The sequence below is a fragment of the Nipponia nippon genome, unplaced genomic scaffold (assembly GCF_047370975.1).
Source record: "Nipponia nippon isolate SJK-2023a ecotype South Korea unplaced genomic scaffold, ASM4737097v1 scaffold_5, whole genome shotgun sequence".
In the NCBI taxonomy this organism is placed as follows: Eukaryota; Metazoa; Chordata; class Aves; order Pelecaniformes; family Threskiornithidae; genus Nipponia; species Nipponia nippon.
The window spans coordinates 16,139,586-16,151,971 of NW_028262369.1; the positions used below are offsets into that span (position 1 = coordinate 16,139,586).

Below are 12,386 nucleotides of genomic sequence, written 5' to 3' on the forward strand. Positions count from 1 at the left end.
GCTGTCTAATGAAGGATTTTTTTATTTCTGAGTTCATCCCCGTCTAAAAGTTGCCTTAGGTGGTTGTGCTAGAGACAGAGAAGCATGAAGCACAAATTACTACAGAGAAGCATCCTCTGTTCACGCCTGCCTCTCTGCTACCCAACCCAGATTTAACTTTTCTATCAGTCAGGTGCAAACCAACCCTAGGTCCAATCCTGGCTACTCCTGAGCAGTGCTGAGCCTCTATCTATAAACTAGAAAATTAAGCAGAGGAGGTACAGGACTTCATTAGCCCAGACATCAAAAGTACATTAATCTGTATGCATTTAAACCTTTTAAGAGAGGTCAAACTGAGAGGCAGTTGTGTTAACAAGGTGAAGAAGTGAGCTTGCACATAAAAAAGCAGCTTTGCACATAAACAGGTATCCTCCTAAGCAAGAAATTTACCTAGACTTCTGCGGAAGAGTAAAAAAATGTGTCTGTGTCTCCCTCCAAACAATCTTCAGATAAACTTTGTGCTATCATAAAAGCTTTACCCTGGGCTCATATAGCAGAAAATTGTTGCATCTCTGCCTTTGAGAACCTTTGTTGCTTTTCTCCCCAACTTTATTGTTGAAACACACACTCCTTCCAAAGGACTGGCAGTCCGAAACCTGATCGAACTGAACCATTACATTAGTTTTTTTTTAAATTTGCAGAAAGCCTGCACTCTGCAACTCCAAAGTGGTTTCTATGGAGATGCTAAAAAAAATGGAACAGCACCTTCTGGGTGCCGAATTCGGCATGGGAAAAACTTGGGTGAGCAGCAAATGCTGGGCAAGAAGAGTGTGAGGAGTGAATTAGAGATCCAGAATACGGCTGCTTACTCAGAGACGCAGATAACGGGGGTAAGTTACCGCTTTGGCTGACAGGCGTTAACCAAACTGACACGCTGCATTAAGTATCATGCAGAGTTTAATTAACTGCAGGCAATGGGGCATTAATACAGGAGAGGACAGCCTGCCTGATTTCCTTACAGTGTGAACGTGATAGGGAGAGGGAAGGATGTGAGCATTTGCAAGGCTGAAGCGATCCCCCTGCGTTAAGAGGTTTCTCAGAAGAGGACTGGAGCTGCGTTTGGCTGCCTCTCAGAGCAGCTCTATCTCCTTAATCTGCAAAACCGGGCAGAGGACTCCAAATCTTGCAACTTCCTACACAGTCTATTTTAGTCTTAGAAACAAAACCAACACACAACAGGAAGGATGCGATTACTAGAAATATGTCTGAACTCTCCCACACCCCAGCCCCATCAGTCTTGATGGCTTCACCATTTGCATCGATAAGACAAGAGGTTTTACATCCCATCCCATCTGTACAGTCCTGCTGGATCAGAGCTCTGGTCTGCACCAGTGCCAAACTCCCTCAACACTCATGGTAGGTCCCAGTTTGGCTCCGCTCTGCTTTTCCCAGGCGCCGAGTTGGACACAGAAAGGCCTGCAGGCACAGCTGAAACGTCACATCTTGTGTTGACACAACTACCTCGAGCCACACAGAGCCCAAACCTGAGTGCAGTGACCCTAGAGAGACACAGCCACGAGCCATCAAGCTCTAACAAGACCTTCTATGCCACATATACTCTTCCCAAGTATATTTGATACTTTTCAGACCAAGGTTCTGTTTAAACAGAGGCCAAAAGCTATTTTGTCTTATTTAAGCAAATCTCCATTAAAATCAAGCAGCCAGGGCTTCAAACTTCAGACCGTGCACACACAGGAGCGAAGAAGCATACAGAAACAGTGCAAATGTGGCAGGGGAGGACTGAACAGCACAGCATGCCCTTGCTCTTTGGAAGAGAGGCAGAATATCTCTTCCTCCAGCCATGGTAATCAGGACATCTGTTTTTAAGTGAATGCACAATAAATGGTATGGAGCATTGTCTACCTCCTGGTGAGTGGTCACCCCTGGGATTTGAACATATGGCTGCATCAAGTCTGGCTAGTGCCAACCTGATTCTTAAACTATTAAACCATCCCCTCAGGCTGTGTATCCTGTACTTTCTGTGTATATTGTACAACATAAAAGAATTTGATTTGGGGTTTTGAGAATTTCAAACAAGGATATACAATTAGAAAAGTATTTGCTTCAGATGATGATAAATAACCCTGGACTGGAGAACCTCAGAAAATATCTGTTCTTCACTCCGGCGTGATGACACAAAGCCGTCTGCAGTGCTGTTTTACATGCTTTCCCGAGAGCCCAAACTTGTTAACCTTCATTTCACTGCATGTTTTCAGAGGAGTGACAGCTGCAGCCATAAATACAGCATTCAGATTTCATGCTATAGTTAAAAAATCAAATATGTATGAAACCCTCTGCTATTACACACTGACTAGCAAGGGGGGAAAAAAGGAGTGGGAGGAAACCCACAGCATTAAATAATTTCTGAAATACAAAAGGACTTCTACAAGCTCAGGTGGGAAACATCCATTCCACTGTTGGCTGCAGGGTCAGTATCTGCCTGTTGGTCTCAGCCTGCCTGTCCATCACTCATTCACTCACAGGTTAAACTTAGTCTCAGGAACAGGGAGAATCTGTGCATGAGAAAGGAAGGAGCAAGAGGCACGTCCTCAGCCATCAACTCCCCACACTACTGCTACTTTGCAGGGTATCCGTATGTGCTGGTACTCCGGCAGCAGGAAGGAAGGGATGTAAAGAACATAATTCCAGCCTGAACCTTTGAAGATCCCAGTGGCACCCTAAAGAGGGGACACAGCTACAGAAACAAGAGCGAGGAACAAGAAGAGGAAGGGGAATGCTCTTTTGGATATCTTTGAAAAGTGTTTTGGTGGGTTATGTTGTCCTCAGAGGAAGTGGGGAGCTGTCTCCCCACTCACCTCTGGCTCTAGGGGCCTTCACAGTCATTTGCAGTTCCTAATAGTCCTCAGCATAAACTGAGATTTCTGGCATTTAATTCCCCTGCACTTCCATGCTCTGCAGTTCAGTCCCTTGTACTTTGGCACACTTACCAGCTGATACCTGCCAGCACTCCAACATATCATATTAGTAGTTCTACTTTAAAGACATTTAAGATGCTGATCTCTTCTTCTGGCAGCTTCAAGAGACCTTAGCACAAGTGAGAGATCTTCTGCAATATGGCCGCATAACACAGGCCATTTGCAAGGAGATAATTGCCCGGCAACCCACGCTGCTTTCAGACTCTCTGGCTGAAACTAATTTACACAAATGACTTTAAACTGTTTGCACTCCCAGGCAGCAGTGACCTGAGACGAACAAGGCTGACACGGTTGATGTTTTGCCTCTGAACTCTTCACGAACAAAAGGAAAACTCTGATTCTCTCCCATATTGAGCAGCTCCCTGAGGTGCAATTTATTTCCTCTTACTTGATTGGATTTGGGGCAGGTTGCAGCTGTGAAGTTTCTGCCTAGACTCTGGATAGCTCTGAGAGCAAGGCGTACCTGGGGAACACAGAGCCAGGACTTTGTTCCCCTGGTCCCATCACCAAGCTCCAAGTACAGCTCCTAGGAGCAGTCAGCACACTCTGGCTTCATAAACCACCTCAATCCAAACTAACTTTAAAGCACAGACAAGTCCATGTATAGTCATGATGAGAGTCAGAGAACTATAGGACCTGTCTGTCTGCAGCAAAGTCAGTTCCCTTTGGAGTATATAAAATAAAGACTCTCTTTCTGCTGCTTTCTCCAGGGGCACTACGGTGAAAAGTTTTGGATTTGTCCGTGCATGGGACAAGGACAGGACAGGGAGAGAGGAGGTATTAATTTGTACAGGCATCAGGCAGGAGAGAAAACTCCTGAGAAATGCGTTCACTGGGAAAAGAAGCCAATGGTCTTCCTGCCCCGTCGTCCTTGGTGGCAGACTCCCTGCTCTAGCAAGCTTTACCGCTGATGCTACAAGGCCTGTGCACAGAGTGTTTTTCCCAAATTGGGAGTCAGGCTGCCTTTAAGGCTGTAAACCAGACAGAGCAAACAAAAATAGAGCTTTAAAAGAATGCATGCAGGCATGCCAAATCTCCCTCATTTTTAAGTAAGAGTCTCACTCCTTTCAGATGCAACTTTCTCCCCCCACCTCTCAAAACCAATTATAAAAAAGCATCCTGATCTTGTAACAAAAGATCCAGAAGGAGGTTTCAAGGAGACGTTTAAAGCTTCATTCATAATTCTGGAATATCTCACTGTCCCAGCTGGAGAACCCTGGTTAAAACCTAAGGAAAATTCATGACTCAGGTTGACAGCAGCAGTAAACATACCTGTTTATTTCCTTGCAGTGGTTCTTCTCTTCTGGTGTAAGGAGCTAGATTGCTACCCTGAGCATCTTTAATCCTCTCCCTGCCGAAGGGGACAGCTGGCTCTGCCCCTCAGCTCTGAGGTACCCAAAGAAGGGCAGTGCACAGGACACCTTAGCAATACCACTGAATCTCCACACAGAGCTTTCAGACTAAGTTGCCATCATTTCGTATGTACTGCCAAATACTAACCCCACTTTGCTCTCAGGTGTGGCATGAGTGTCTTTTCTACACCTTCCTAACATTTTCTCAGTTAAATCTATTTTTAAGTCTTTCTGTATTTTCCAGGTCTACGGAGAAAGCAATCATGCACAGGGAGTGGCTGGAAATGCACAAAAGTATTAAACTAAACATGATTATTTCCTTCGCCTCCTAACAGTTGGGAACAATCAATCTACAGGCACCATTAGTCTATGGCACAGCACCATCATGTACTGCCCTCCTCATCCTCTTGCCTGCATATCCCCTTGTGTTACACTCCTGTTGCATTTGGTTTGAATTTGGGCTCTAAACTCAGTTTCACAGCGTCCACCTGCAACCTCCAGGCATAAAAACTGGTGCCGGGAGAGGTGCAGTGCTCTGTTCTCATTCCCACTGCTACTATTACTTGTAATAACATCTAGCAGGCCCTGCCCAGGAGCCCCACATGGCAGGGTGATGTACACAGAACAAAATGCAATCCTTGCCTTGTGGAACAAAAAATCCAAGAAGACAAAAGATGGATGCAGACAGACTGGGGAAGTGTAAGGAAACAAAGAGACAGCCTCAGCTAACGCGGGAGGTGGTGTTCCTGGTAGACCAGCAGCTGCATCCTCCCCAGACCTCCCGAGACAATCCAAGCCATTCCTTGCTTCTGCCCGATCCAGGGCACGTTCCTCTCCAAGCCTTGCCAATGATGCCTACGCACGTTTTCCTGCCCCCATCAGCTGGTTTGGCTGTCTCAGTCTTTTGCATTTCCTCCTCTGCTAACCCTGCTCTTGTCCCTGCAGCCCAAATGCCTTTCATGGAGGCAGCTGGAAGGATGGCAAGCTGCTTCCATGTGCAGTACCAAAGCCACGTGGGCTGCTCAGAGGGACCTGACTGGGGCTCTGCGTGTTGCCTGCAGGCACCATGATCTCTCTGGAGCTGCTGATCACAGCTGCCACGAACCAGACACTCGAGCTCTTCCTCAAACTTGTATCTTGTCATCGCTCAGGAAAGGGACTACCAGGTATGCCTGCTTTGGAGCATGGAGCGTGCTCACCCCGAGGCCTGCTTACCTGATCAAAGCCAACCTCCCTCTCACCAAACCCACTCCCAGATGAAAAGCATTCAGCTGACAGCCAGCAGGAAGGCACAGGCTCAATGCAACACCACACTCTTTGTTTGTGAAAGCCACCTTCTTCATTACAGGCCCTCTCTCATCAAGCTTCCCTTTGCAGAAAGCGAACACCCCGCTGTCCAGCTGTGTCAAGCCTCCCTGCCTTGGAGCACATTAGAGCCATTGTCAGCATAACATTTGAAGCTGGCCGCCCATGGCTGTGATTTATGCACGTTTTTGCGATGAAATGCAGCTGGCAAGCGCACTCTGCTTTCATTCTTGGGGCTGTATTACACTTGGTTTATTTTACCTGCCAGTTGAAATGCAAACAATCTGTCTACATTCTATATATAACCACCCGTTGCCATCATGTATGTTTATGAAGCATGGGGGTTTCATGGATTCAGTCTCAGAAGCCTTGGAGGGCACCGCAACTGTCTCAGCTGATTCTCTGCATGATCAGATGGAAGAAAGACATCTGGTGGGTCCTGCACACTGTGGCTACATGGTGTGGGTCTGTTACTGACGCTGTGCGGATCTCCAGTCTCCATGCAACAGCTTATGCTGGGAAACATGTTACCATCACCTGCTTAAGTAGTCTGTCATCTTGGCAGAGAGCAGATGTGATTTATATGGCCAATCCCTCACCACAGAGAACAACTAATGGCGTAAGTGAGGGGAAGGAACTGAACCATTGGTGGTGGTAAAACGTGCCTACAGTTCCACAGGGAATATCCTGATATTACTCCCTAGACTAATGAGCACATCTATAGGAAACAGATCAGAGTGCAAACTCCCCTCACCATGACTAGCTCTGTTGTTCTCCTGACTCTCCCCTGACTGCTCAGTATGTCAGCACTCGAATGAGTTATTACAGTCAGTTTCTGCACTGGAGAGGTGCTGTTCCCGTCTGGTGGGAGGCAGAGGAATGGATGGATCTCTAGTATGCTTTCCCTTATATAGTAAAAAAAAATATACCAAGAACATACAATCCAACAGAAGGCAAACAGATCAGTGGAGTCAGTTAAATTACAGAAGAGCGTAAGACAGAGAGAAGGCTCCATGAACACCACCACTTGCTGCAGGCTCCCCATGGAAGGACATGATTTACACCCCTTGCCATGAAAGCTGCGAAGGTCCAGCAGACATGGATCTAGCCCTGAGCCAGGACACCTGGCTTTTAACTGTGAACATTTGCCATCAGTTCATACTGTCTTGCCTCTGACCCTTGATTCTCTCTAACATAGGAATGACACCTTGCCAGGTGTAAATGCTCCATGTATAAGCTGCTGCTGACTCTCATCAGAAGCTTTGCAGCCTGAACTGTGCAGAGGGGATCCCCAAACTGTTACCAGGTTTGTTAACGTCCTGACAGGGTGGCTGTCTGCAGAAAAAGGGGCATGGATAAAGGTGGTCTGCAGAGTACTAAAAAGGTGGTATGATCTTGGGGCACAAAAGAGGATGGGAAACACCTCTCTTCCCCAAGGTCTCCAGACAAAGCCTTTCTCTTCCCTCTGAAGAGGTGGGAACAGAATTCAGATTATCACAAGGTGTTTGTTGAATGAGCCAAATTTCTGTCACTTTGCTCAGGAGACCCAGAACGTGCTCTCAACCAACACAGCTGCCCTACCAAACCAGCACACGGGGAAAGCTGTCCACCCCATAGTTACTGCTGGGACCTCGGAGGGGGAGCAGGGAGGGATGGCTTGCTAAGCAGCTGACAAAGCCCAAACACATAGAACAAAGGACTACTAAGGGCAGAATGAGTCTCACATCATTTATGCAATAAGCACAAACACATTGGGCTGAATTTTCACATCCCGCCCCCCCCCCCCCCCCCCATTCCTGGGCGAATCTGTTTACTTCAAGTCCAGCCAGTGTATGAGTTCTTAAAATTGGATCATGCAAAAAGTTGGAGGAGTGAACAAGTTTTGCTAGCTGAAAGTGAGAATTTCAGATCAGGATAATATTTTATTGACTCACAACTCAAAAGGAATTTAAGCAATTTGCTTCAAACACCGTTGAAAGATTCTCCTCTGCTTTCTGAGTAAGTGCTGAGCTTTCCAGGCCAAACCAATTTTTCAAGCCAAAATTGACAAATGTTAAAATAGAACGTCACTCGAGAAGCTAGTTGCTACCTTAAATCACACAGAATTACTTTTACTCCAGAATAATAAAATGTGCTACTCAAAACCAATGCTTCTCTTACACTGATAAGCAAGGGACCACTGGGTGCTCACCAAGGTCAGCTCCAACCTACTCTAAAGACAGCTGCTCTGAAAGAAACATGCTATGGATGAGGGATCAGAAAAGCAATTAAAAGCTCTTTGAACAGCAATAGCTTGGAACAAATACTAATTTGTACTTCTCTTCTGAGAAGTGAATATAAAATAGCATTTCTAGTGCCATTTGATGTAAATTGAGCCTTTTATGTGGAATCATTACAAGTATCAACAGCTACTTCTGCAAATTCCTCTGGGAAGCCAAGAGGGGGTCTCTCCTTATGACTTAAACCAGAGGTCCTCAGGGATGAATTCAGAGCTCACCCTTCTGCAGGGATAATGCCAGCATCTCTCTTGGACAAACAAACAGGACTCTGTCCTTCTAGTGGATAACTGGGGAGCTGGGAATTGAGGCAGACCGAGGAAGTAGCAATTACTTCTTCAGACCAGTCAGTGAAGCACACACAGGAGCTGGCTCTGGGACAAAAAGGTATCAGCTTTCAGTGGCAGAGAGGCACTTGGAAACACAGCTCCGGCAACAGGACCCGCCTGTGTCAGGCATCTCTCGCCACTACCCCAAAGGCATGGCAGAGGTCATGCTTTTGGAGTGCACTGTTCCTGCTTGGTTGCTGCAGTGCCATGGCACGTTCTCAGATACTCTGGGGAATTGTCAGCTGCAATGAACGCATAACAAAATCATCCAATGTATTGAAATTGCCTGGAAGATTAATGCAAGGATTGCTGCCTTCTTTGTACTTGGCTTTCCTCATCTGTGGGAGTGCTTATTCGTGCTGGAGATAGACAAATAAATAAATAAAGCAGGAGAGGAGGGGGAAAAAAAAAAGGAACTCCAAACCAGCCAATTAATCTGTGAAATACAAGTTGTGCTACTGCTAACTAACAGCATCCTGTAACCTCCTAATTACCAGCCATGTGCAACATGGCAGTTGGAGACAGAGCTGGCTGTTAACCCCACGGATGCGCTGTGCGGGAGGATCCAATTGCCGCTAATGACTGAAGTCCCAAAGAAACTCGCTTCCCATCATCAGCTGCCTCCTGCTACCCGGATCTCCTGCCGCAAACCAGCTGTACTGCCATGAAATCTTCAATCTGCCTCTGAGAAGAGCAGGACTGCTAAGGGACAGCTCTGTGCAAAGCAGTTCTAGCATCTCCTCATCTTTTCTACGAGTCAGCTAGCTGCTACAGCAGTCATGCCCTTAGCCACAGGACAGGATCGTTGCCTAAAAGGCTATTACGTGGGCTGTGTGCATTAAATGGGATGGTGCTAGCTGTCTTAGCCAAGAGCAGCCAGAGTAACCATGTGAGCAGACTGCTGTGAGCTTCAAATTCCCATAAAAACACGTACTAAAGCCTTGAGGAGATGTGAATATGGACAGGTCTCTCTCATTCATCTGGAGGTAGCATCCAGGACTGTGGCAGTGCAGACACAGATCACCTTCCTGTCTTGCCAAAGGGTGCTACCAAAGTGCTGCTACAGCACACATGCCCCCTTGCCCTGCAGCTATGATAAGGGCCAGCAGTGAAGCCCACTGGGTTTTGCCTCCAGCCTGGCACCTTGCAACCTTGATTTCCTCATCCCAAAGATATGGACAATAATGCTCTGTTGCCTCAAGAGGGCTCTGTGAGACTTCTTCGCAGAGCGCTGCTACGTCCCGGGATGAAAGGCGAGATAACGCACCAAGGACTAGTACTGCTCTATCTTCCCTGCCATATGTTGTTCAGTACCCTCCACCCCTCCACCCCCGTGGAGGATTGATGCCCTTGGCTTTGAATAGCACTCTGAAATAAAAACATATATGGTGTGTCCATCTATTTGCAAAGCCACTGATGACTGTGAAGTCTGAGAAGCCGGAAAAGAAAAGAAAAGCAAGCAGCCATTAGTAATTTCTTATAAAAGGGATTGGGCATTTCCTTACAGACAGTGAGATTTGGGGAGGGTTTCCCTGTGGCTGCTGCACTGATTGCAGCCCAGTTTGATAAAACCAGTCCATGGCTGAAAACAAGCAGCAAGAGTCAAGATCAGGGAATTTGCTTAAGCTGTTCTACCCAGAGCAAATGTCTCCATGGTAGGTGATGTTTTGCAGGGTTTCAGGTCCCAGGAGTCCTCTGCCCATGCTGCTGTCAGCAGGCACAGAGCGCAGGAGGCCTCCCCAATGGGAGCCCCTGAACCCTGCTCTCTGGGTAACACTGAACAGCTCGGGGGGGACCAAGGAAAGCAGAGAGCTACAGAGTAGCTATCCTTGTAGGCAGCTCCTAAATCCTTATGACTTGGGGAATGGCCCCCAGGTTTGCCCTTGGGAGGATGGAGAAGGAGACAGTGGCAACACCCACGCCTGGTTAACAGCCCTGGGAAAAGGCTCACACCTTCTTGCCTTGTAATACCTGCTCTGAGCAGAGGTGCAGAGTGACTGGGCAGCATCCGTCACTCAGTAATCAGAAAGCTGTGACTAAACTGTTTTTCCTGGCAAGGACCATGGCATACCCAAAACGAGCCACTCTCACCTCTCCTCTGTCCCAACACCATGCTTTGGGTTCATGACAGCTTCGCACAGGCATCTCCTCCGTATCTCGACACAAAGCCAGCCCCCCACCCTGAGTCTTGCGGCCAATTCTCACACGAGGAGGGCTGTGGGTTCTGAAATCACCCCGTTTTGCTCACAGAAGCCCCGGACTTTCATGCCAAGTGGTCTGGGAGCCTAGAGCCATTTTCTATTGCTTTTGGATAGTGTCTCAGCCTCTGGTGATGCCCTGGAGGTCACTCTGTTGATAGGGGAGTGCCTGGGTGAGGTGTTTCAAAGCTGGGCTCTGACAGCTCCACGGCTCGTTATCCCCGCTGCGTACCAGAGACACTTTGCAGTCAGGCACGTGCAGGAACTTTTACAGGTTTCACTTTAAAATTCCTCCCTTTTTATTGGGCCCACGCTGGGCAGTGCCTGTGAGCAGGAGTCTGATCCTCCGTAGCCAAAAGCTTCAGAATCTTTATTGCCATTGGCTTTGAGATGGTTTAAAGCAAATCTTTTACAAGGCAAAATCCAATATAAACCTGCCGGGTACAGTTTTCCTTTGTTAGCAGCAAGGATGTAATTATCACAATCTACCTTTATACGAGTGATTGTGGACAGACTCCATGCGATCCCTGGGCTTTCTCACTGCAGCCTGCTTAAGGTTTTCCCCCAGCACTCGTTGTGGCAATATTCAAGGACTGACAAAGCTGTATCCGCCTGACAAAAAAGTATCCATGCAGAAATGCTGCCGCTGTGAGGAATGAATGGTCTGTTCAAAGGCTACTGACAAGGTGTATTTCCTAATTTTAAAACTTGTTGTGGAACAACTAACCAGACAGAAAACTGACAGTGACAGCTATTTCTTTGTTGGGTTTGGACACTCTCTGCTCTAAGTGTGAACTAATTTATTGTTGCACGGCTGAGGCTCATGTGTTTTAGCTGAGTACTTGCTTTTCTGAAAGAAAATATGTCTCAGCACAGAATATGGGGGTTTAAAGCACACAAGTGGAGAGAAAATAAAGTAGCAGCACTCTGGAGGATTGTTTGCCATGGCCCCAAGCAGGACTTAATCCTGGGAAATGATGGAGAATAAAAAGCAGAGCCTCTTGTCCTGCCTTTAGATGTACTATGCTACTCTGTCTGCCTTTCCTCCTCATTCCTGAGTGAAGAGACCAAGGCAGAGAGGAGAAATAGCTTTATAAACAACCTTGACCTGGTCCTGATCCTGCAGTGAAGATTTTGGGGGAGCACTGGATGAACCTTTGACTATCCACCTCACAGAAGATCAGTATGAGGATCACCTGGCCTCACTGGGATGCATTTTCTTCACCTGATACAGAGGCAGCACGCGAAATTCCAGAGCATGTCTTGAGAAAACAGTTGAAAGTAACCAGTTTTTCCGAGAAAGAAAAGCCCAGAACAGCATAGCTTTCCCCAGAGTGACCAACTGGAGATACTCAGATGACTCACCTCTCTCTCCCATTGCACAGCCCCTCAAGCTCCCATCAGCCAACAACAAGGACAAGCTGTCCTCAGCTGCCAGCACTGCTTTCTGCCATCACCATGTTCAGACTAATACTGGGAACAGCATGATTTCTCTTTCCTCCCTCCAAACGCTTAAAAGACAGACCTACTTGTACCCTATGAGATCAAATTAAAGGTTTTGGAGCCTTCAAGAATAAACTAACTTTTTGTTTTTCTTTGTCGCTTTCAGCATTGCCTGACAGTTTAAGTCTTTATTTAAAGGTCCAGGATCAAAGAAGAAACTTCTGCATGGGTTATTTGCACTACAAGGTCCACTGTGCACCATCACCATCAGACCAAAGGGGTAGAACAGAACAATTCATGCTTTTATGAATATTTCACATGAAACAACTTAAGCAGTCAGGCTCTGAGCTGCCACATCCTAACACGCACATTTAAACTCTCCACACCTCAGCCGTGCTGCCAGCCACCTTCCAGGCTTTTTACACACAGAAGGGTGCTCCTGCTCATCATATGTCTGCAGGATCAGGCCCTTGGCTCCATTTGGTGTTTCCAACTTGCATGAAAACCT

The 12,386-nt window shown here is 47.0% G+C and overlaps 1 protein-coding gene across 2 annotated transcripts in view; it reads right to left on the bottom strand.

Moving 5' to 3' along the window:
- CACNA1H (calcium voltage-gated channel subunit alpha1 H) overlaps window positions 1-12,386 on the bottom strand; it is a 127,705-nt gene that overhangs the window by 71,848 nt on the left and 43,471 nt on the right. The gene's annotated exons all lie outside the window — the stretch shown is intronic.